The sequence below is a fragment of the Myotis nattereri genome (genome assembly GCF_964212035.1).
Source record: "Myotis nattereri genome assembly, chromosome: 10".
Lineage (NCBI taxonomy): Eukaryota > Metazoa > Chordata > Mammalia > Chiroptera > Vespertilionidae > Myotis > Myotis nattereri.
Genome location: NC_138085.1, coordinates 48,285,549 through 48,308,176, shown reverse-complemented (window position 1 = coordinate 48,308,176; position 22,628 = coordinate 48,285,549). Strand labels below are relative to the sequence as shown.

The 22,628-nt window shown below is 47.2% G+C and overlaps 1 protein-coding gene across 1 annotated transcript in view; it reads left to right on the top strand.

Annotated features, from left to right (window-relative positions):
- The first annotated feature begins 543 nt into the window (after positions 1-543).
- Positions 544-22,628, top strand: part of EHBP1 (EH domain binding protein 1) — a 471,942-nt gene continuing 449,857 nt past the window's right edge. Inside the window, exon 1 of the mRNA XM_081100594.1 lies at positions 544-952. The gene's annotated coding sequence lies outside the window, so the exon portion shown is untranslated. The remainder of the gene's footprint in view (positions 953-22,628) is intronic.

Genomic DNA, 22,628 nt, shown 5'->3' with positions numbered 1-22,628 from the left:
CAGAAATTTTAACTTCTATTTGGTTTGACAAATTCAAAGGATGGCAGGTGGAGGAGAGGGCAATCCATTCTCCCAAGCAGGAGGGTTAGCCTGAGAGGCCTAAAGGTAAAGGGTATGTTGGGAAACAAAAGCAGACCAGGAGACCAAAACAGAAGGCTAAAAAAAGATTAAAAAAAAAATAGGGATGTAATAGGAAAGGCCTCAAATAGGAAACCAATTTCAGTTAAAGGCAGTGGGAAGCACCTGCGTGAAAAAGTGGCAACAAAACCTCCAAGTTCCCACATTTCAGAAAGGCCAAGGGGAGGAGGGAGAGGGAGGAAGGGAGGGAGGGAGAGGGGGTACCTCCAAGAACTTTGCTAGGAGTTTGGAATGTAAAGGTTTGCACCAGCTGGCAGCATAGAATCGTGGAGGTAGGTGGGGCAGGGGTGGGGTACAGTAAAAGCAGGTGGAACATCTAGGGGCCCCAGGAAGCTGAGCATCCTGAGTGGAAATCCAAACGGAGCCTGTTTGCTGCTTCCTGGTCCCAGATGCTTAAATGCAAACGGATAAAAAGGATGCTGGGAAGCAGTCCAGGAACATTCAGCGTCTGCTAGGAAGTCAAACCAAATGCAACAGCAATGTGACTTGCTGTGTTCAGAGAGGTGGGAGGCCCGACTGCTTGGTCACATGAGGAGATTGGAAATGAAGCTCAAATTTAAGCTCACTGTGTGGGTGAGAGAGGTTGGTTCTGTCTGGACCCTCCCTGAGCTGGCACAGCTGGCCCTGGAGGCCTCAGAAGCAGCAGATTTGAGGGTTCACCATTCAGGACAGTGCGCTAACCAGAGACCCTGGGGTTGAGGCCCGGCAAGGGCTCCCTGCGCTAAGTGCTAAGTGTGACTGTGGGGCGTTGCCTCAGACCCTCCCATCATCTCCCTGAGAGGAAGGGCTCCAGCAGAGGGACCGTAAAGCAAAGGTAGGGCTGCATGTGACTTGCTATGCTTGGGCTCAGCTGCATGTGGGGGCCATGGAGAGGGTCTAGTCCAGCGTTCTCCATCCTGGCTGTGCATTAGGATCACTTGGGACTCATTTTAAAACCCCCCAATGCCAGGGCCTCGGTCCTTAGATAATCTGATTTAATAGGTCCAGGTAAAAAACAGAAATAGGTAGTTTTAGGGCATTAGTCCTTTTGTTTTGTTAACTTTATATTCTGGAAAAAAACCCACAAAAACCCAAAAAAGCAAAAAAAAAAAAAAAAACCCCCAAAAACAGCTGAGTGGACAGAATAATGTCCCCCCTCCATTTGTCCATTATCTCACTCAAACAATTTTCTTTTTTTTTTAAGGATATATTTTTATTGATTTCAGAGAGGAAAGGAGAGGATTAGAGAGATAGAAACATCAATGATGAGAGAGAATCATTGATCAGCTGCCTCCTGCACGCCCCCTACTGGGGATCGAGCCTGCAACCTAGGCATGTGCCCTTGGCTGGAATTGAACCCGGGACCCTCAGTCTGCAGGCCGATGCTCTATCCAATGAGCCAACCGGCGAGGGCTTGCTCAAACAGTTTTCAACTCTGTCAGTCTGTGACAGCACTGCCTCCACTGCGGCCTCCTGGCCCTGGCCCCTGAGTTACTTTGAAGCAATCTCAGACGTCAGAGCCCGTGATTACGGCATCCCCAGGTGGTTCCCATGTGCAGACCAGGTTGAGACCTGCGGATCTAGTGCAAGCCCTTCATTGTACAGATAAGCAGACTATGGCCCAGGGAGGAGAAAGGATGTGCAAAAGCTCCACAAAACGCCTCTTCCTCTTTAACATTCCATGAACACATGAACCTGGAAGCACCAGAGAGACTTTTGGAGCATCCTTGTCAAAAACACTTCTGGGAAGCCTCACCCTGGCGACAAGCCAAGACCTTCCAGCGGTGGAGTGGGCCTCCACCCCAGATGCCAGCCGGAGGTTTTGTTTCTTCTGGTTCCTGGCAGACCCCCGCCCTGCTTTCTTCTGCTTAGTGTCACTGCTAGACAGCTCACGAAGGGCCCTGTTTGAATCCTCTCAAGCTCTCTGCCCCTTTGGTTGAAACTCAGTGAGTCTGTTTTCTGCATGAAGAACTGGGTGGGGCTGTGATGACTCAGAGCTGGGAGGGCCTGGAGTTGCTGGCCTGGGGCTCCTCCACGCTCCAGAGGCACAGGAGGCCAAGTGTTCACAGAGGACCAGGTGGCAGGACCTGGGGGCGGGGAGGGGGTACCTTCCGCACAGGCGCCTGCACACAATGACAGGTGTGTCTGCCACATCTGTCTAATTTCTTTTCTAATCAGAGAGCAGGTGCTAATGGTGAAACCTGGTGTTTGTTGACTCAGGACCCCCCTCAGTGCCGTCAGCCTGGTGGTCCACTGGGCCTCACTCAGAAGCTTAGGGTGGCTGGTGTGAACGGCAGCCCCAGACCTGGGAGAGCCGGGCTGTGGTGGCTTTGGTCAGTGTGCAGGGGCTGGAGTTTCCTTTCCTGCCTTTTAGAAAGTTCCCTTCTATTTCATCTCTGCTGCCTGAGCCCTTGCCCTGGGCGCTCCCATGTGATGCTGTGGAGCCAGCCAGCACCACCTCCTCCCTGCTCTTAAAGAGGCTGCCCTCAGAGCCAGGGCTGTGCATGGGGTGGGGAGGTGAGGATATGCCAGCACATTGCTACCCTGATCCATACCCTGTCAGGCTTTCAAAGAGGGGAAAGAAAGATCCCCTGAGCGGCAGCATCAGGGACGCCACATCTTCATTTGACATTTGACCTGAAGTCCAAGGGGCAGTCATATTTGTCACCTTAAAAAAATCAGTTGCTTCCAGTACAACCACAACTGGGGCCCTGGCTTAGGCTGCTCCTGTGTTTGTCACCTCCATGTTTAATCTGTAGACTGCGGGGTGGACTGGTGTGTACGTGGGTGCATGTGGGTGTTGGGGAGGAGGGGTGTCAGAGTGGAGGCTGACATAGCATTCATCACAGACACACCTCTGAAGCATGGGAGAAATGGAGAGTAAGATTCCTCCCTGCAAGGACCTTAGGGTGCAGCTGATAAGGCAGAACAGGCGCGTACACATGGGAGAGACCCAAAGATACTTATCCTTCGTGTGTCAGCAAGTCTGACCTAAAGGACTGCTGTTCACCGACTATCTCAGGTGGAGAACTGAGTAAAGGAGCCAGCAGAGGTGGGAGGGCACCGGCGAGAGGCAGTGAGGAGAGTCTGACAGAGCTGAGTGCTGGCCTTGGAACAGGACAGGAAGGTAACCCTGGTGCCCCACACCCCATCTCTGAATGAGGACTATGGGGTCAGCTCAGCTCTATGTCATGTAAGGTCCAGCCATGGCAGGCGGCCACCTCGTTTACCCTCTGTCAGGGCATCCTCTGAGAGCCAAGCCAAACAACATCTTTATTTTCTAGAAAATGTGCAAATAAATGCGTTTTATGTTATTTCAGACACTCAATTTTTATTTTGCATAAATTTACTATATGCTGCACAGTCAACTCAGTATACAAGAATCCCTAAGTTGGCTAGTGGCATATTTCAGCCTCAGGTTAGGTCCAGTAGAAGTGGTTGGGCTGTGGAGACTGCTAAGCTCTTCCCTCAAAATGGGTCCAGGGCAGGGGGATGTGTTGAGCAAGGCTGGCAGGTCCCCTGGCCCTGTCACACATGTGAAATAGGGAAGGGGAACTTTTCTAAGACTTTTATCTTTGTTTTCAAACTGCCTGGGCTCATTTAGCTTCTTGTTAAGGTCATTTTCAGTTAATTCTTGTCTTTCTTTCTTTACTTTTTTAATTAAAAATCCAGAGATTGAATTGTCCTGAAAAATTGGAACATTTGATAGTGTTGCCAAATTAGGATTTGTTTTCCTCACTTTCAGAGCTCTTTCCAAGGAATTTTATTTCAAGAAAACAAAAATTAAAGGTGATGATTACTCCGTCGCCTGTTGCCCGTTGCCAGGTGATGGGAGGCAAATAGCATTTGGAGAAAATCCAGTGGTTCTGCTGAGTGTAGCTGGTGAGGTCAGGGAGACAGAAGACAGTGGCACAGTCCTGGCTCCTAAGAGTAGGGAAGTGCCCCAGGAGCCCCAGGTGACTTTTCTGTTGGCTGAAGCTTTGTGGTCTGTGGGAAGAGGCAGTGTCTGGTGCCCTAGAAGCAGGCTGTCTCCTGTCTGTCAGCTGCCTGGCCAGCCTGGGTCCTGCTGATGGGCTGTGAGTTTATCTCGAGTTGTTAATTCTCTTTCCCTTCCCCTGCCCTTGAGGAAACGTCCCCAGCCCTTCTCTATGGCCTTCACCTTTGTATCCTGATGCTCTTCTGGCCTTGAAAATTCAAATTCTCTTCCAGAGTGTGTCCTCTCATTTCCCTGGCCTCTGGAGCAAGGTCACCTCTGAGGCCAGCCAGCTGATCCTTCTTCCAGGTCTCCTCACTCTAGGAAGATACCCCATTGTTGGGGTCCAGCCCCAGCAGGTCCGGAGGTTCCCAAAGGTGTGGAGGGAGTCGGTGAAGAAGGAATGACACGATGGCAGCATTCAGTTGATCAGCATAGCGAGGTTCTCCTTTTTTTCTCCTGTTACATCTGTATTTATACCAGTTGATTTTAATCCTATCCATTCTATTCCAAAGGTTAGGGCGTTTGTTATCTCCATTCCAAGGTCACTACTCTATTGTTCTGCTAAGCTACAAGGAAGTAACTGAAGGAGATTATCCTAAGTAAAGATTATGTAGCTTAAGCATGATTTTTCGTAGTTAAAGTGATTAACTACCTGCCTGACACTTAGCCAAGGGGTTTTACTGATTTATTCCCTTCCTTAGTCCTGTTAATCCCTAACTCCAGGGAAAAACCCCCACCTGGGGAAACAACCTTTCCGGGAGAGGTGACCTTGGTTAAAACACATAGCACTAAGTAGGGGAGCAAACATATTAAGAACAGTATGCCATATACCCCAGGTCCCTTGAAACATATGCTGTGCAGATGTTTCTTCCCGGCAGTGACTGTGTCAAGCAGCAAGGATGGACCAGCTTCTGGCAAATTCCCTCTTCTTTATTTTTTAAATGACAGCGCGTGTAAATCAGCGGCCACCTCTTGGATTGGGTTGTTTAAGACTCGGAAGACCTGTTTGTGACTTTGCCAATAGGTCAGTCGGAGGCTTAACCCTATATCGGTTCCCCACACCCCATCAGTTAGTTTGATTCCCTTCGGCAGAAATAAGTCTCAATTAGTCAGCTTTCCTCACCACGCCAACCACTTCTGTGTGTGCGGAGGGGGTGGGGTGGAGTACCTTTTCTCTCTATTCTGAGCACGTCCCTCTCTGAGCCTCCGCCCCCAGGATTTAATTCCAAAACCTTAAGGCCTCTCTCCCAATTTGCCAGATTCTGGGGCCAGCTCTGGAAAGAGAGTAAATGGACATTTAAATTGCCACAAAGACAACACATCTTTTATGAGATTCTCACCTGAGTCTTGAAACCTAAATGTTCCTCATGCAGAGTTCTCACTCCTGCTTCCGAAAGTCCCCTGCCCAGTAGAGCTGCCCGTAGGAAAACAAACACCCACAGGCAGACTTTGGCCCACAGCCTGTGGCACTTCACATGAGGCTGTGTCCACAGAAGCACATGTTCATGCGCACAGCAGCCTTTGGTTGGATGACAACCAGGCCTAACTTCTTGGCCAGAAGCCCAGGTACACAGGGTCCTCGGTGACTTCACCGTGGCCAGCCCACTTTTGGGGGCGGGGTCCATCTTGAGTTCCCTGCACAGTTCCACTGACCCTTCCCTCACATTGCTTTCTCCAGGCAAGACCACAGCCTCTCACACGGAGAAGCCTGAAAAGTTTCCTCAGGAGGAAAATCAAGCTTGCTTTATTATCTCCTGTTCCCCATAAACGGCTCATAGAAAAAAGGTCAGGGTTACTTGATTTTCTCTGAGGGAGAAGGCTGCAGCCAAGACCCCCATCTGAGCAAACCTTGCCCATCCTATTGGCTTCTCACCTGGGCCTGTCCTGAGGATGGTGCCTTTGAGGCAAGTAAAGGCTGTTTGCAAACAGCAAGATGCATGTTCCCTTCTGGGGACTGACATGAGTGGGAGGACGGAGTAATGAAGAAACTCAGCCTCTCAAGGTGCAGGGTCTGGACTGGGGGATCCCAAACAGAGCGGGTTCTGACCTTGCGCCAGTTCAAGAGCAATCAGCAAGCTGTCAGCCTTTATTGGGTGCTTAGGGTGTGCCACGTTGTTGACTGGAAGGCTGCAGCAGACAAGCTAGAGTCTCATCAACCTCCTGGGAAACTTAGAGGCCAGTTGGAGAAACAAGACCAACACAGAGAGTAGCTGGAGCCTTGAAGACACAGCAACCTTGGACAATGCTCTTAACCCCAGGGACGGTTCATTCATTTGTAAGTCGGGGATAATGTTAATGAAAGTCAAGACTGGACCAACCAGATGCTGCTCAAAGGAGTTCAAAAAATGGCAGGTGCTTGCCCTGACCGGTTTGGCTCAGTGGATAGAGCGTTGGCCTGCAGACTGAAGGGTTCCAGGTTTGATTCCGGTCCAGGGCATGTACCTTGGTTGCAGGCACATCCCCAGTAGGGGGCGTGCAAGGAGGCAGCTGATTGATGTTTCTCTCTCATCGATGTTTCTGACTCTCTATCGCTCTCCCTTCCTCTCTGTAAAAATCAATAAAATATATTTTAAAAAAATGCCAGGTGCTTGTGGGCTGGAGTGGTCAGAGAGGGCTTCCTACATGGGGAGTTCCTTCCTTGTAGCGAGGGCCTGTGAATTTCATCTTTGTATCCCCATCTCTAGACCACTCCCCAAAATTCACCAGGTTCTCAATGCACATTGATAGTCTTCAATATTTTATTTATTTATTGTTAAAAGTATTACGTATGTCCCCCTTTTTTACCCATTGACCCCTTCTAGCCCACCCCCACCACCTTATTGATTTTGTTTATTTATTTTTAATTAAATTTTTATTGTTGAAAGTGTTACATATGTCCCCCTTCTTCTTCCCCTTGGCTCCTTCAACCCTGTCCCTACCCCACCCTAGGCCTTCACCACCCTATTGTCTGTGTCCATGGGTTATGCATATATGCATGTAAGTTCTTTGATTGATCTCTTCCCACCCACCCAACCACCCACCCTCCCCTGCCTTCCCTCTGAGATTCTGCAGTCTGTTCTAGGCTTCTATGTCTCTGGATCTATTTTGTTCATCCATTTATTTTATTCATTAGATTCCACATATGAGTGAGATCATTGTCTTTCTCTGACTGACCTATTTTGCTTAGCATAATACTCACTAGGTCCCTCCATGCTGTCTCAAAGGAGAAGAGATACTTCTTTTTTACTGCTGCATGATATTTCATGGTGTAAATATACCACAGTTTTTTTATCCACTCATCTACTGATTTGAGGGGTGGGGGTGGGGGGCAGGGGAAAGACACACATACACAGAGAGAGACCAATTTTTTTGTTGTTGTTGTTCCACTTACTGGCATTCATTGGTTGCTTTTAGTATGTGTCGTGACTGGAGATCAAACCGGCAACTTTGGCATAATGAGACAACTCTCTAACCAACTAAACTACTCAGCCAGGACCTCAATTAATGCATTCTGAATGAATGGACAGAAGGGAAGGAGGAGCTAGGGCTAAGGCTGAAAGATAGTAGGATTGTCAGGTGCCTAGGAGAAGGAAGGACCTTTCCGTCAAGGGACCAGTTGAGCCTGGGTGCCCAAGCAGGAAAATTGCATGCATGGTGAGTGGGGACTGGTCTGTCTTGTTATTTGTTGACAATTTCTGCACAGTAAAGAATTTAATATCTGTACTTTTCTCCAAGGGTGCTGACTACAGTGAATCTTCGGTGTTTCAGCCCACCTGGCCGAGGAACTCTTGGCCCCATTAACATGCCTTTGTCTATGTCAGAGCCCAGACACAGAGTGCAGGACCCTGCCTGGAACGGGGGCCAGCCCGCAGCTCCAGGAGCAGTAGTGTTGAAGCAAAACTTGGCAGAGTTTCAGCCTCTGCAGCAGGTAGCTGAGAGTGTGGGTGGGGATACAGATATTTGCTCAGAGAAGTGGAGGGAATTTAGAGTTCTTTGTGGAAAATAGAGGAAGTTAACTTACTTATTACTCATCCAGACTTTTCTAGGATAACTCAGACTTAATGCTAATCTAAAAGCCTTTTCCAACAAAGACTAAAATGTCAGAGGGACCCAAGAGATGCTATAAACAGCTCCCTGCCAGGAAAAGAAGGGCGGTCATGGAGAACCACAGCAGACCGTTGGGGGTTTCCCTGCAGCCTGGAACTAAACCCCCTTCCTGGCCAGTGCCTATTTTATTACTACAAACTCTAGGCTTAGCATCATTTTGGTATACCACCGAGGAATTGAACTATGGGAGAGAAGGATGTCTGTTTATTGGCTCTGGCTGGTGTCTCCCCTGTCTGCCTCCCAAATGAAGCTATTGGGCTTATTACAGACCTCAGGAAATGGACAGAGGCTAGTGCTGGAAGTTCTGCTGGTTGTCACTACACCCTTCAACTTACCAAAAACCCAGGGCAAGTGTATTTGCCAGTCTGCCTGTCCTAGACCCAGATGTCCATGTTCAAGGAAAATCTTTTGGTGTTATTTTTCATCTCAAGGATGTCAGGCAACGGAGATGGAAAATCGCTTTGGGGTTCTCCCAGGTCCTAATGTGTCATTCAGCCATGCCTAGAATTATGTTAGGCATAGATGGGAGATAAAGAAATCACACAAGGCAGAATTTCTTTCCTCTGGAAGCACACAGAGGTTTGAAGGATCAAGACTAACCCATTCAAAACAATTAGAAATAGACTATATTTGGGTGGCAACTAAAGACAACCTTTTTAGAACTTGGCCCTTGTTGGCCTCTTTGGGAGGTACAGTACAGCACAGAGGGAAACCCAGGATTGGCCGGGGTTAGAAGCTTCTAGGGAGGCAAGCACTGCTTCTAACAATAAGAACTAAACCCAGAGATGGGAAAACTTCAGAGTGAGGACTCACACAAATCAGGCGGCCTCTCTCTCTCCCATTAAAAAATATTAAATAGCCTGGCTGGTGTGGCTCAGTGGTTGAGCGTTGACCCAAGAACCAAGAGGTTATGATTTGATTCCTAGTCACGGCATATGCCCAAGGTGTGGCTTGATCCCCAGTAGGGTGCGTGCAGGGGCAGCTGATTGATGATGTTTCTCTCTCATCAATGTTTCTCTCTATCCCCCTCTTCCTCTCTCTCTAAAAATTAATAAAAACATATATATTTTTTAAAAATGTTAAATAATAGCCAGCATCTGTTATCTATTCTAATTGCTTTAACAAGAGTAGGTCACTCAGTTCTCCCAGGAACCCAGTGAAGTAGGTACCATTTTATGGTTGAGAAAAATAAGGTGCCAGGAGGATCTAGCCACATAGTGAGAAGCCAGGTAGCATGTGCTCAGCTGCTCCCCATGGGGCTGAGCTGAGGATCTGGCTAGGATTTGGGAGCCAAGAACATAGTGAAGCTACAGCAGAGATGGTAGACAGTCTGTGGCCCTGGGGGTTTTGGAGGGATGCCCACAACACAGAACCAGGGTAGGCAGCCACGTCGGAGAACCCAAACCCAGGGCCCCATGGCAGCAGAGCTGACACAATGTCTCCCCCACCCCCACCCTCCCAACTCCAGCTGCTGGGAGGAAGGGAAGCAGCAGAGGATCCCAGCATCCGTGGGCTTTTGCTGACTTAGTGTCTGACCTAGGCTATTTCCTACTGATTGTACATCATACTAAGGAGGCGGGCAGGCCACAGCCACCCAGGTTTTCACAGTCTCAGGAACACCAGGACTGAGGCGGGTGGACAGAGGAAATTTTGGCAGAACTAATGACTTGGTTGCTGCGAGAACGGATCACAGAGGGATGCTGGCAGTGCGATGTAGACTCTGCTTGCTCCGGAAAGTTCCAGAAGAGAGAAAGGGAGTAGAAGTAAAAGGGCAAGCCTCCCAGACAAGAGATGGGCAGGACCCTGGCAGGTCCTCAAGGCTGTGCAGGAGGCAATGCTGAGGATGGGGGAAGACTGGTGTGGTAGGATGGGGAGGGCCTGCTTGTCAGGCTTTGAGAATCCTCAACTGCAGGGCTCCCCACAAATCCTCAGATCCTCATTTCACTCCCTCCATGTAAAATTGAAGACAGCGTGGGAGAGAATCTTGATTTTTTCTTCTATAAGAGACAAAATTTCCCAAATAGCTAATTTTTGCAATCCAGCCCCTTTGACAGGAATTGTGTTCACAGGGATATTTAAATGAGCTCTGTACCTGTGGTGAAAATAGCTCCATTTCTCTGCAGTGTTTGCAGCCACAGCATGCTGTGTCCACAGGCTTGCAAATGCTCCCCCAAAGCTCAGCCTACAACCTGCTCTCCCACCCACTCAGAAGCTGCTTCTCTCTCTAGAACAAACAGCACTGTCTTTCTCCAGGCCATGGAAGCATGGTAACATTCCTACATAAAATATTAGCAGAGAGGGGCCTTTGTTGAATTAAATAGGAGGCAGCAAATTCAGAAACTGGATAATGAGCACCTCTGTATGGCAGATGCTGGGGAATACAAGCAAGAATGGGACACCCCTCCCCTTTCTTCAAGAGGCTTCGGAGCCCAGGGAAGCCATGATCAAAGGCAGCCTAAGGTGCCCTGGAGTCTAGCGGGTGAATGACTTTCCCAGGTTTAGCACCCGCCTCACAACCTAGAAGCACTTCCCCACACCCACACGCCGAGAGTCTCAGTCAAATCAGGACTATTTGTCTCCGAGGGCTGTGACTGTTGGAATCCACTACCTCCTCGCCTCATTCCTTGCCTCCATCCCCACCTCTAAAACAAGCTAGCATGTAACTTAAAATAATAATTGAGGCTGGAGTGACTCAGTTGGTTGAGCATTGTCCTGCGCACTAAAATGTTGCCAGTTCGATTCCCAGTCAGGGCACATATTTGGGTTATGGGTTTGATCCCCACTTGGGAGAAATAAAGAAGGCAACCAACTGGGTAAGGATAAATAAATAAATAAATAAATAAAAACACTTGATAGTGAAAATAACAACAATAATCCATCCTTTACAGTAGGTTTTTTTGTTTTGTTTTGTTGGTTTTTTTTGTTTTGTTTTGTTTTTAACAGAGAGGAAGGGAGAGAGATAGAGAGTCAGAAACATCGATGAGAGAGAAACATCGATCAGCTGCCTCCTACACATCCCCTACTGGGGATATGCCCGCAACCAAGGTACATGCCCTTGACCGGAATCGAACCTGGGACCTTACAGTCTGCAGGCCAACGCTCTATCCACTGAGCCAAACCAGTTATGGCTACAGTAGTTCTTGAAGGAGATCAGGATATGCCACCCCCAAATATGCCATTTTGGAAAAAAGGATTATTTTGAGCTAAAGGCATTTGAGAAGCATCGGATGCAGGAAGAGTTCTCTGCTCTTTTCTTATCCACCTAAAAGCAGGGCCTAGCTCTAGTCAGTTTTTCTCAGTGGTTAGAGTTGGCCTGAGCATCAAAGAGTCAAGGGTTCGATTCCCGGTCAAGGGCACATACCTCGGAAGGCTTGATCCCCAGCTCCAGTCCGGGCATGTACGGGAGGCAACCAATCGATGTGTCTCTCTCATGTCGATGTTTCTCTCTTTCTCTGTCTGTCTCTCCCCCTTCCACTCTCTCTAAAAATCAATGGAAAAATATCCTGGGATGAGACTTAAAAAAAAAAAAGCAGGGCCCAAATGTCTCTTTGCGAAGTGGCATACATTTTCCATTGGAAGATGCACTACTCTTCCATGCCAGGAAGAGGAGAGCAACTCATCATCAGAGTGGGCACCCAGATGAGTCTGCATAACCAGGCCTTACTAAAATCACCCTTATCTTCCATTAGTTTTCCTCATGTACTTCCTAGTCATTTCCCCATAATTTATTGTCCCTTGAAGCCCAAACCTTCTTTCTTTTGTTAAGAAGTGCATCTAAGTTCCTAAGTCTAAGTGCTTCTTTGCATTTTTCTTCTTTTATGTGAGCTCCTGTGTACGTAAAATATTAATGGGTTTTATGCCTTTTCTCCTGTTAATCTTCTGATAGCTAAATCTGCAATCCTTCAGTCACGGAACCTAAGAGGGTAGAGGGAAAGGTTTTCCTCCCCGACATTCTCAACCTTGGCTTGCTCATTAGAAGCGCGTCAGCTTTTAAAGCAGACCAGCAGCCAGGTCCCTCCCCAGAACAATGATTGACATCAGGCTCTCCCCCAGGTGCTTCCAATGTGCAGCCAGGGTGGAGAATCTCTCTGCCTAGGGCTCAGGATTCCCGGGGGAAGCAGCAGGAAAAGGGCCACAGAATCCTGAAGTATTTCCTGGAGTGACTGCAGCGTCAGAGCCACATCAGGGTGGTTCATGGATGATGGGGAAACGCTGCAGGTCCTAACACAGATGCTCACTGAGGAAGGGAAGCAGATTGAACTCCGGGAGAGGCACGCCCACAGCATGGGGCTCAGCGTGTCTTTCTGGAGACACAGCGCAGTGCGAATATCCTCTTCATTGGGCCGGGGAACCGAGATGGTGCGTCCCCCACTTCCAGCCTTCCGCCTTGCTGCAAGAAGTCCCGTCGAGGCTGGTTCCCAGGCTGCTGCTCCTTGGCGTTTCTGGTTTTCCCATTTGCCACCTCCGTGAGAGAAGTTAACAGTTTTGCCAGACCCTATATAAACAGGAAGGCAAGCTGTTAACAAGAGCCGCCTGCCCCTCCGCCAAGCCCAGAGCTCCCGGTTTCCTTCCTCGGAGCCCGCCAATTGTTAGGAGGAGAGAGGAGAAGAATGGGCTCGCTCTGGGCACCCGGTGGGTTCTCTGGCGGCCACTTGGATGCCAGGGCTGGGGCTCGCTGACAGCTGGGCCTACAGCTGGCTGGTTTTGTCTGTTTATTGAGGGACAGCCAGGGACCGCCACTGATTAAACTGGGAACAAAGCAAGACTATAGTCGTGGCTGTGCACACCAATGCGGCTGAGCCTCGGAGAACAATTAATTGCCAAGTTGTGGAATGTGTGGATGGGGGCAGGGAGGCAGTTGGAAAATGTAAGAATGTGCAGGAAAATGTCAAGCAAATGCTTGTGTTCATTAGCTGAGAGAGAGAGAGAGAGAGAGAGAGAGAGAGAGAGAGCGCTCTGCATGTGTTCTCAGGACCCACCACAGTGTGGAGGGTCCTGGTCATGCCCTGCATGTCCCACAGCCTCCCACTGGGTGGTCTGACACACAGTCGTGTTGCAAACGGAGGTTGTTGTGCCAAGCAAGATAGGGAGCCCCTTGGTCTTGGGACGGCAGTTGTAGCCATTTACATGAATAGGATACAAAAACGCCCGTTTCTGTGGCTTCTATCTAGGCATTCAGCGAGCCAGGCTCCATGCCTAGGCTCTGGAAGCTTGCAGTCTAATTTTTATCCAAGAACCAAAGGGGAAGGGCATCAGGAAGGAGTAGGAGTCCCCATTCCATCTCCACCACCAAACAGATTGCTGCTGGCTCTTCAGGGACGCGGAATCAGGAGAACAGCTTCTGCGCAGAGGAGTGTGTGTGTGTGTGTGTGTGTGTGTGTGTGTGTGTGAAGCCAGAGAAGCCAAATACATTCATACAGTAAAAGAGGTGAAAAAGAAGCAAGATTGGCATTCGACGAGATCTCGGGTATCTGTGAGATGGTTTGGGGCCCGGGAAGGAGAATTTAGAAAGTGTTGGATTCTCTTTGATTTATTTTTATAAATATAAAGATTGACATTCTTTTTTGTGATGCCATATTGTTTGCCGGACTATGCATTGAATTTCCTGCTAAGGCTAAGCCTCGTGAGGCCCTGGTATTTATTTAAATTACACAAAAATGTTGTTTTTCCTACCCCAGGTTCCCTCTGGAAAGCTGGGCCTGAAATAAGGGATTGTGCGCAGGTAGTTTATTGGGAGGTGATCTGATGGAGCAGGAGGGAGGAAAGGGAAAGAAGGACAAAAGCCAACATAGGCGCTCTGTCAAGGTCAGCACTCTGTAAGGGGAGCTTAATCCCACCCAGGACCTTTTGAGGAATGCGAAAACAATTTCTCAGGATCGTCCTCACCTGGTGATGAGCCAGCAGAGCCATTCGCCCTGCGGCTCCCATTGCCCACGGTTTGAGGCTTCCACTGGAGGTGTTAATCCCCACATGGGAGGGCTGTGCATAGGTGAGTGCTAAGGGGGCTCCCACTACTGTCCACAGCATCACAGATCGAGGAAACAAAAGGTGTGAGCCTGCTCTTGAGATAAGAGGCTGCCAGGGTGAGGCCAGCACCAGCTGCAGTTAGAACCAGAGGTGAGATCGAGGATGAGAGGCAGGAAGCAGAGGCATCTGATTTATCATCTAGGGAATGTGGGCCAGGCCCCTGACTTGATCCATGAAACCACTAAGCTACAGAGGTAGTAAGAACATGTGGAGGAAGGCATTTGTCCTTAAGCTGTGGCAGAGGGAAGCTCGGGGCCTCCTTTATGTGTGATGTCTTACCTTAAAGGCCCCCTGACCTCAGCCCTGCACTCTACCAGAGCAACCCAGGCTCACGCTATGGCAGCTCCCTGCACTTACACTGCATAGACTCTTCTCTTAAGGGCTTCCCTGTCCTATTGCCTGAGTCGCATACTAGTATCTCCCTAGGGCCTCCCCCCACCCCTCCCCGACACACACACACACACACACACACAAAAAGCCTGCCAGCTGCCATTAAACCTCCCATGCCTTGCTGGGAGGATCTCTACTTACTGTTAGAAGGCAAAAAGATAATTAAACTTGTTGTGACTTGGGTCCACAATAAATGACTAGTAGTAAGGTGGGCACATATAAGGAAGAGAGATTGCAGGCAGAGTTGGGAGGGAGGGTCAAGAAGCCAGTGAGCTTCCCTATCCCTAGGAGTCCTCAAATGAACTCTCTTTTCCTAAATCCACCTCAGTTCATGTGACGGGATGGGAATGCTTCCTTGCTTAGCTAATGCTGCCTGTTATGAGTTCCCTGCAGCACAGAGAAGGGAGCAACATGTACTGCTTTGTTGCTTCCTGTATAGAGAGGGCAGGAATGAGGAAGTCCAGAGAACACTGTCCTGGGCAGCTGCCACCGGGGAACCAGCCAAGTCTCCAAATGCGGAGAGGCACATGGCAAGAAATTCCCATGGTGCCTGTACATGGGTGCGATGGACTTGCTCCCTCACTGGCCTTAAGCTTATATGTAACCGGACAGAAAAGGATTCTGAATTGATTTAAGTAATCAAATTCCTCCCCTTCACCCAAGCATTTTGTTGCCTCTTGCATTGGCTTTGTCACTGATCTTGGGCAAATACGAACCAATGCCAGATCAATAATAAAGGGTGCTGCTTCTGTTTATTTCACTTACTGTGCCTCTGGGAGGAAGTGAGAATGTGGTTGGTGTTGTGGTATTTTAATTTATTTTCTTGTTTTATTTGTTTTTTAAAAAATTATTATTTTGAAGATTACTTTAACTGTCAGCTCTCATTTTATCCTAATTTGTGCTTCTCTTGAACCAAAGAGTCTTCTTTCTTTTAAAACCAAAAGGGAGGTAAGAGAGTTTAGAAAAATTAGGTTCTGGTTTCATCAGTCAGGATCCAGTGAGAGAGGCAGAACCTTTTAGAGGTGTGTGTGTGTGTGTGTGTGTGTGTGTGAGTGTGAGTGTGTTGTGTATGTGCGTATGCGAGAGAGAGAGAGAGAGAGAGAGAGAGAGAGAGAGAGAGAGAGGATTATGGAGGTTGGTTAAGAAGTCTCCTTATTGTCTTTGGGTCTAATGCTTGAAGTCCCCAGGGAAGATAGTTGGAAAGGGAAGGTGGGTGTAAAGTAGTGGAGAATAAGGACAAGCTGGAACCCACAAGCATGAGGTGGAACCCAAAAAGGACTGAAACCCATGTCACTTTCTGCCTCTGACTTGATGGTATGGATCTCCTATGGGAGAAGCTGGCACCCTCCCTCACAAACCAAACACATACCTGGCCCAGGAGATGGAGGATCTGAAGAAGCTTCCAAGGGAAGGCAGAACTATTATAGACTCACCTGCTGCCCTACACCAAGGTGAGCCAGCAGGTGACATATGTGAACTACAAAATAGCTGCTACTTCACTTCCACCTCCCAAATCTCCCCCAAGAATCTCTCTTGAAGCTCAATCTAATTATAAACATACAGGAATTCTGGGAAATGAATTTGGCCTTGCCAAGTTGACACATTACAAAGTCACCATGTGTCCTAAACAAAATAATAGTAAATTATTGTTTGGCAGAAGTATTAGCTACCATCTTTTGAACAGTGTTCCAGATTCTTTACATAAGTAGCTTCATTTAATCTCATAATAGCCCTGTGAGAAAAGTGTTCTATTCTCATTTTAAAGATGAGGAAGCCAAGACTGAGAAGTTATAATGAGCACAATGTTATGGATCATTCAAGACTCCTCTTTTCTGTGAGGAACTCAATCCCTGCAGGTTGGGTATGAGTTATCCAGTCTGCTCCTAGGCAAAGAGAAGAACATGTGACCCAAGCTGACCAATTAGAGCACTCTATTCTCTTACTCATAATGACTAGTCCATAAATGGGCATTGACTCAGGTCAGAGCAACCAGAAACTTTCCCGAGAATTTTCTACTAGGAAAGATGGGATCTTTGTCTCTTGTTGGCTTGTCAAGTTAAGTCTGGAACTTGGCTCTGGCAGTCATCTTCCTTACCATATAGAACATGCTTATCTGAGGACAGAGAGGAAGATATCATTTGGGCCCTTCCCCTCCACTTAACCATGTCTAAAGTTTGCTATACTCTTGAACCACCCAGGTTACATGAGCTCATACATTTACTGTTTATAATAAGCTAGTTTGGGTTGGGGTTTTACTAGTTGCCACTAAAAAGACTAATAAACTAAATTGATGACAAAAGAGGAGTACTAAAAACGAGAGAGCCTCAAATGTAGATTCCTTATATGTGGGGAGCAGACCCTTGGCTTCCCAGTACAGAAACCAATCCATTTTCAATTTTTCTTAAGAAAATGTTACTTCCAACCAAGAGAGTATGTCTAATAAAAAGGTTAAATGACTGGCCCAAGGTTGCCCAGCCAGTAAGAGTAAGTGCTAGAACTCAAATATGGGACTGCTTGATTCCAAAGCCTCCACACTTACTCTCTGGGCCATACTACAGTTGCACCAATTTAGTCAGTGCATCTGAAGTTACCAAGGGCTTTGTCTCTATAGATTTTCAAAGATCCAATGAGCTGCTCAAAGGAAAGCCTGAGGTGAGCTTTTCTAATTCCCTTTGGAAACAAAGTAGACTGTGGAGTGAAGTGAAAGTGGCCACTTTTTGAGATCAAGATCTAAGGGTGTGATTTGGGACAACAGCCACCATGTGTATGAAGGATCAAAATAAAATCCTAAAGGATTCATGAAGCAACCATTAATTGTGCCTTTCATTTAAGTACTATATACTAGACTTGAACTGATCAAGGCAAATTGATGATTAAGACAAAGTTCATTCTAGTTAAGCCCCAATACAAAATCCGGGATGTCGAATTACTATGCTACTATTAACCAATGTCGCTCCAAGACGTTTAATTTAAAAGTTATTATGTGCCCAGTCACTGTGTATCAGTGGTTGAGCATCGACCTATGAACCAGGAGGTCATGGTTTGATTTCTAATCAGGGCACATGCCCAGGTTGCAGTCTCAATCCCCAGTTGGGGGTGTGCAGGAGGCAGCAGATCGATGGTTCTGTCTCATCATTGACGTTTCTATCTCTCTCTCCCTCCCTCTCTAAAATAAATAAAATATATATATATATATTTTTAATATATTTTATTGATTTTTTACAGAGAGGAAGGGAGAGAGATAGAGAGTTAGAAACATCGATGAGAGAGAAACATCGATCAGCCACCTCCTGCACATCTCCTACTGGGGATGTGCCCGCAACCAAGGTACATGCCCTTGACTGGAATTGAACCTGGGACCTTTCAGTCCACAGGCCGACGCTCTATCCACTGAGCCAAACCGGTTTCGGCATAAAAAATATTTTTTAGAAATTGCTATGCTATTGTAAAATCTTTCCCACATTTACATATTTGACAGTGTTTCCTTCTATTCTCTTCCAGTGTCCAACCCCCTTACAATTAGAGGTTCTTTATGACTAACTTATAAGCTTCCTGCTTTAGCTCTTCAAACAAGTGGACAACACCTAGTCTTGACTCAACAGTTACCGTAGTTTTAAAGCCTAGTCACTCCTCACGTTTTTCCTTCCAGAGCTTGAGAAACATAGTCTTTATTGCCTCTTTCAAAGGTTCCGATTCCAATGATGTTGGTGGCACTTGTGCGGAGTATTTCCACAATACTCTCTCTACTGTAGCAGCATCTAATGGAACTTTCTGCAGTGATGGAAATACTCTGTGTCTGTGCGGCCCAATACAGAAGCCACTAGCCACATGCGGCTCTTGAGCAGTCGAAATGTGGTTCATGTGACTGGGGGACGGAATTCTAAATTTTGTTTATGTTTATTTAAATTTAAAAAGTCACATGTATCTAACTCTCCCATCAGATACATGTTGTGGTCCTATTTCTGGCCTCCCAAGTATTATCCTTGTTCTTTAAAAGACTTGTTGACTTTTGTTCAGTTTGTAGTCTACTAGGACCTTTTACTCTGTATAACCTCTTGATAGTTTCCAGCTTTCTATTTGAATGCTTTGATCTTTTTTAATGTCTCTAAGTTTGTAATTATAACTACTGAAATCCCACTTTTATCCATTTCTCATATTTTTTAGGATAGTTTGTCTTGACCACAAAGGATAGTCACACTGTAACTGGTGTAGCTGGTGGAGAATTACATACACATTCCTTAGATGAGCAGAATGAGGCGTAATAGAAGAGTGAGCAGTCATGATTTTGCTAACTGATTCATAACTTCTATTACATCAGGGGCTTCCTATTGCTGCAAAAGTGGGGCAAAGGTAATATTTACTTTCATGCTTCCCCCTGAAATCCTGCTTGCCTGATGTTTATAGATATATTATTTTACTGCGATATTTGGAAATACTATGTCAAACTGGACTCTCTGATTCTCAAAGGGAGGAAGTGAAGATTACAAAATTTCAAAAATATTCATGAAATGGAAGTGGCTTGAAGGGTTTAATAGTGAATATGTTTGCTACCACCACTTTCTCCTCTCCTTTGCCCTTTCATTGTTTCATTGACCTGTGCGTTTGACCTTGCATTCCACAAGAGAAGAGTGGTACAAGGCTTTTACATAAAATGTGTTCTAAGATCCAAAATATCAGGGAGTAGATCTTTAATTTGATTAATTTAGTGTATCCTTTTAACTTTTTTTTAAAAAATCCTCACCTGAGCATATTTTTCCATTGATTTTTTTAGAGAGTGGAAGAGAGAGGGAAAGACAGAATTATCGGTGTGAGAGAAACACATCCATTGGTTGCCTCCTTCCTGCACAAGCCCTGAGCAGGGGTTGGGAGGAGCCTGCCTGCAACCGAGGTGCACGCCCTTGACTGGGAATCAAACCCAGGACCCTTCAGTCTGCAGGCCGACGTTCTATCCACTGAGCCAAACTGGTCAGGGCCTTTCAACCATTCTAATGCTCACAGTAAAATGCTGAAACCTGCTGAAAGTTGGCTTTAGGAGATGACTGGCTATTTGCTCTCATTTTCTGGCACGGCCACCCGATATTTGTGTCTGCGTTCAGCATCTGCCCCATCAGATGGTTCTCCTAGCAGCCCCAGCAATCCCGGTGTCTCGCCCCTTTGTGCAGAGCCAGGGTCTCTCTGTGCCACTTCAAGTAGACTCGCACAAAATTAACCTTACGCAGTGAATGTTTCATTTTAAAAGCTGCCCTTTTTTTGTATTTCCATTTTGGTAAGCAGACCAGATGCTTTGCCAAATTTACCCTCAGCTAATTGCGGAGTTCAGTGTCCTGAAATGTGCCCTTGTTTGCTTAAAACCTGCTGATTTGCAAAAGAAGTTGTTCCAGGAATGTGGGTCAGAGTGGACGCTCCTGTGGAAGCTGAATTGACTGGGAGAGAGCTGCTCAGGCCTGGCCGGGGTGTTGGGCGTGTGCAGTCTGCAAGACGAGAGCACTCTCCAGGGCAGGATTTTCATTTTAATGATCAGGCTGCTGGAGGTGGGAGAGAGCTGGGGCCTGGGGACATGGACAAAAATCAGTTTGGCTCTGATCCACCTTTGGAACCCCTCAAGCTTTTCATCTTGAACAGGCTTTGGGGCAAGATTGCAATAAAATATTAATGCACAGCTGGAGGAAAATAATTTTTCAATTTTGCATTTGCTCTGCCTCTGTCCCTGGAGGCCCTCTGATGAGATGTATGTGAAGTAGGAATGATCTTCCAGCAAGAATAGGATAAAGATGAAGTTGCTCAGTTGCTCTGCCCCCACCCCTAAATCTGGAACCTGATGGCCAGCGGTGATGATCCTGGGGCACTGGCCCCAGGGCAGATCACAGGGCTCTAGCAAGGCCAGCTCCAGCTCCTGCTACCAGGGCAATGCGCAGACAACAGTCTGGAAGGAATTGAAAGGGTAGAGGATATTACTTTATTTCTTTATTATTACTTTCAATAATAAAGAATTATTTTAAAAATTGTTGAAAAAAATTAAATGAAATAAAAGACATTTGAGTCCTGGCCCTGGCCAGGTAGTTCAGTTGGTTGGAGAGTCATCCTGATACGACAAGGTTGTGGGTTTGATCCCCCAGTCAGAGCACATGCAAGAATCAACCAAAGAATGCATAAATAAATGGAATAACAAATCGATGCCTCTCTCTCTCAAAGCAATCCATAAAATAAACAAAGTCCAAAAAAAAAGAGGGTAGAGGGGACCCTCAAGAGACAAAGTGGACGCAGCTCCAGTGGAGGGGCAACCATCAAGGGGAGGACTCTTCTGCCCAGCTTGGTGACGGTGGGGGTTTCCCACCTAATAGATGGGATGCATACCAATCTTTTGTCATTTTTATCACATGCCCCTACTCAGGGCTTCCTGGGGGCAGCTGCAGTCTGAGCTATGCCACTCCCTGGTTGGCTGTGTGCTCCTGCCAGCCCTTTCTCGTATTGGATGTGTTTTGCTGACCTACAAGGCAGACACTGGGAGAGCAACTCAGTGTATTTCATTCAGCTCTCATAATCCATCTAGAACTTGTTTCAGTCCTTGGAAGTTTAGTAATTTTAATAATTTCATTAGTTTCCTATGGCTATGTAACATATCACCACCAATTAAGTGGCTTAAAACAGCACAAATGAATCTCACCGGGCTGAAATCAAGGTGTCAGCAGGGCTGTGTTCTTTGCTGGAGGTTCTAGGAGAGAGTCTATTTTCTTACCTTTTGCATCTTCTAGAGGAGCTGTATTCTTTGGCTTATGCCTCCTTCCACCTTTAAAGCCAGCAAATGTCTTTCTCATATTACATTCCTCTGACACTCACTCTTCTGCTTCCCTCTTCCACATTTAAGGATGCTTCTGATGACATTGGGCCTACCTGGATAATCCAGGATAATTTCCCATATCTATATATAAAGAGCCAGGGTCCCTAACGTCCATATGATCAAGGCTCCACCAAACACCATAAGACTGAGGAGGGGGCTATGGATCAGGCCCAGAGAGAAGCCTGTAGAGAGAGAGGCAGGGTCTGATCCACAGCCTCTGTGGCAGCTGTTGATCAGCCATTGCCTCTCTCTTTCTCTCAGGCTTCCACAGCAGCCACCCCTCTATGGGCCTCTGGAGGGGGGTAGGGGGCTGCTGATCAGCCCTGCCTCTTTGGTCAGGCCCAGAGATAGGCCCAGAGATGCTGACTGGCATAGAAACCGACCAATCAGAACCTAATCTGGGTGAACTATGAAGGCAGAACCTAAAGTGGGGGCTGAGGAGGGGTTTTAAGGGCAACAGCTGTTTGGTGTAAGGTATAAGAAAGCGGTTCAATTTTTTAATGACTGCTTTGGCAGTATAGTGCATATGGCTGGCTATTAGTCCAGATATAGGGATTATGTGTTTTTGTCTGCCAAGAGCATCCCCTCCTGCTGAAAAAGGCTCCCCCCCCCCCATTTAAGCAATCCTATCCTATTTAATCTATTTATACTAATAAAAGGGTAATATGCTAATTAGACCAGGTCAACCAGCCATTTTCTGGATGTCTGACTTCCTTCCAGACAAAGCCATGGTGGTGATCAGGTCGGCAGGGGAAGGCAGTTAGAGGTGAGATCAGGTCAGCAGTGGAGGGCCATTGGGGGCAAGGTCAGGCCAGCAGGGGAGGGCAGTTAGGGGCAATCAGGCAGGCAGGCAGAGGGGTTAGGGGCAATCAGGCAGGCAGGCAAAGGCAGTTAGGTAGGCAGGTGAGCAGTTAGAAGCCAGCAGTTCCAGATTGCAAGAGGGATGTCCGGCGGTCGGACATCCCCCAAGGGGTCCCCGATTGGTGAGGAGGCTGGGCTGAGGGAACCCCTCCCCCGTGCATGAATTTCATGCATTAGGACACTAGTGTGTGTGTGTGTGTGTGTGTGTGTGTGTGTGTGTGTGTGTGTGTGTATATCTCTATCTCTAGCTCTATCTCTATCTCTATCTCTATCTCTATCTCTATCTCTATCTCTATCTCTATATCTATCTATCTATATATAATTATTTCAGAG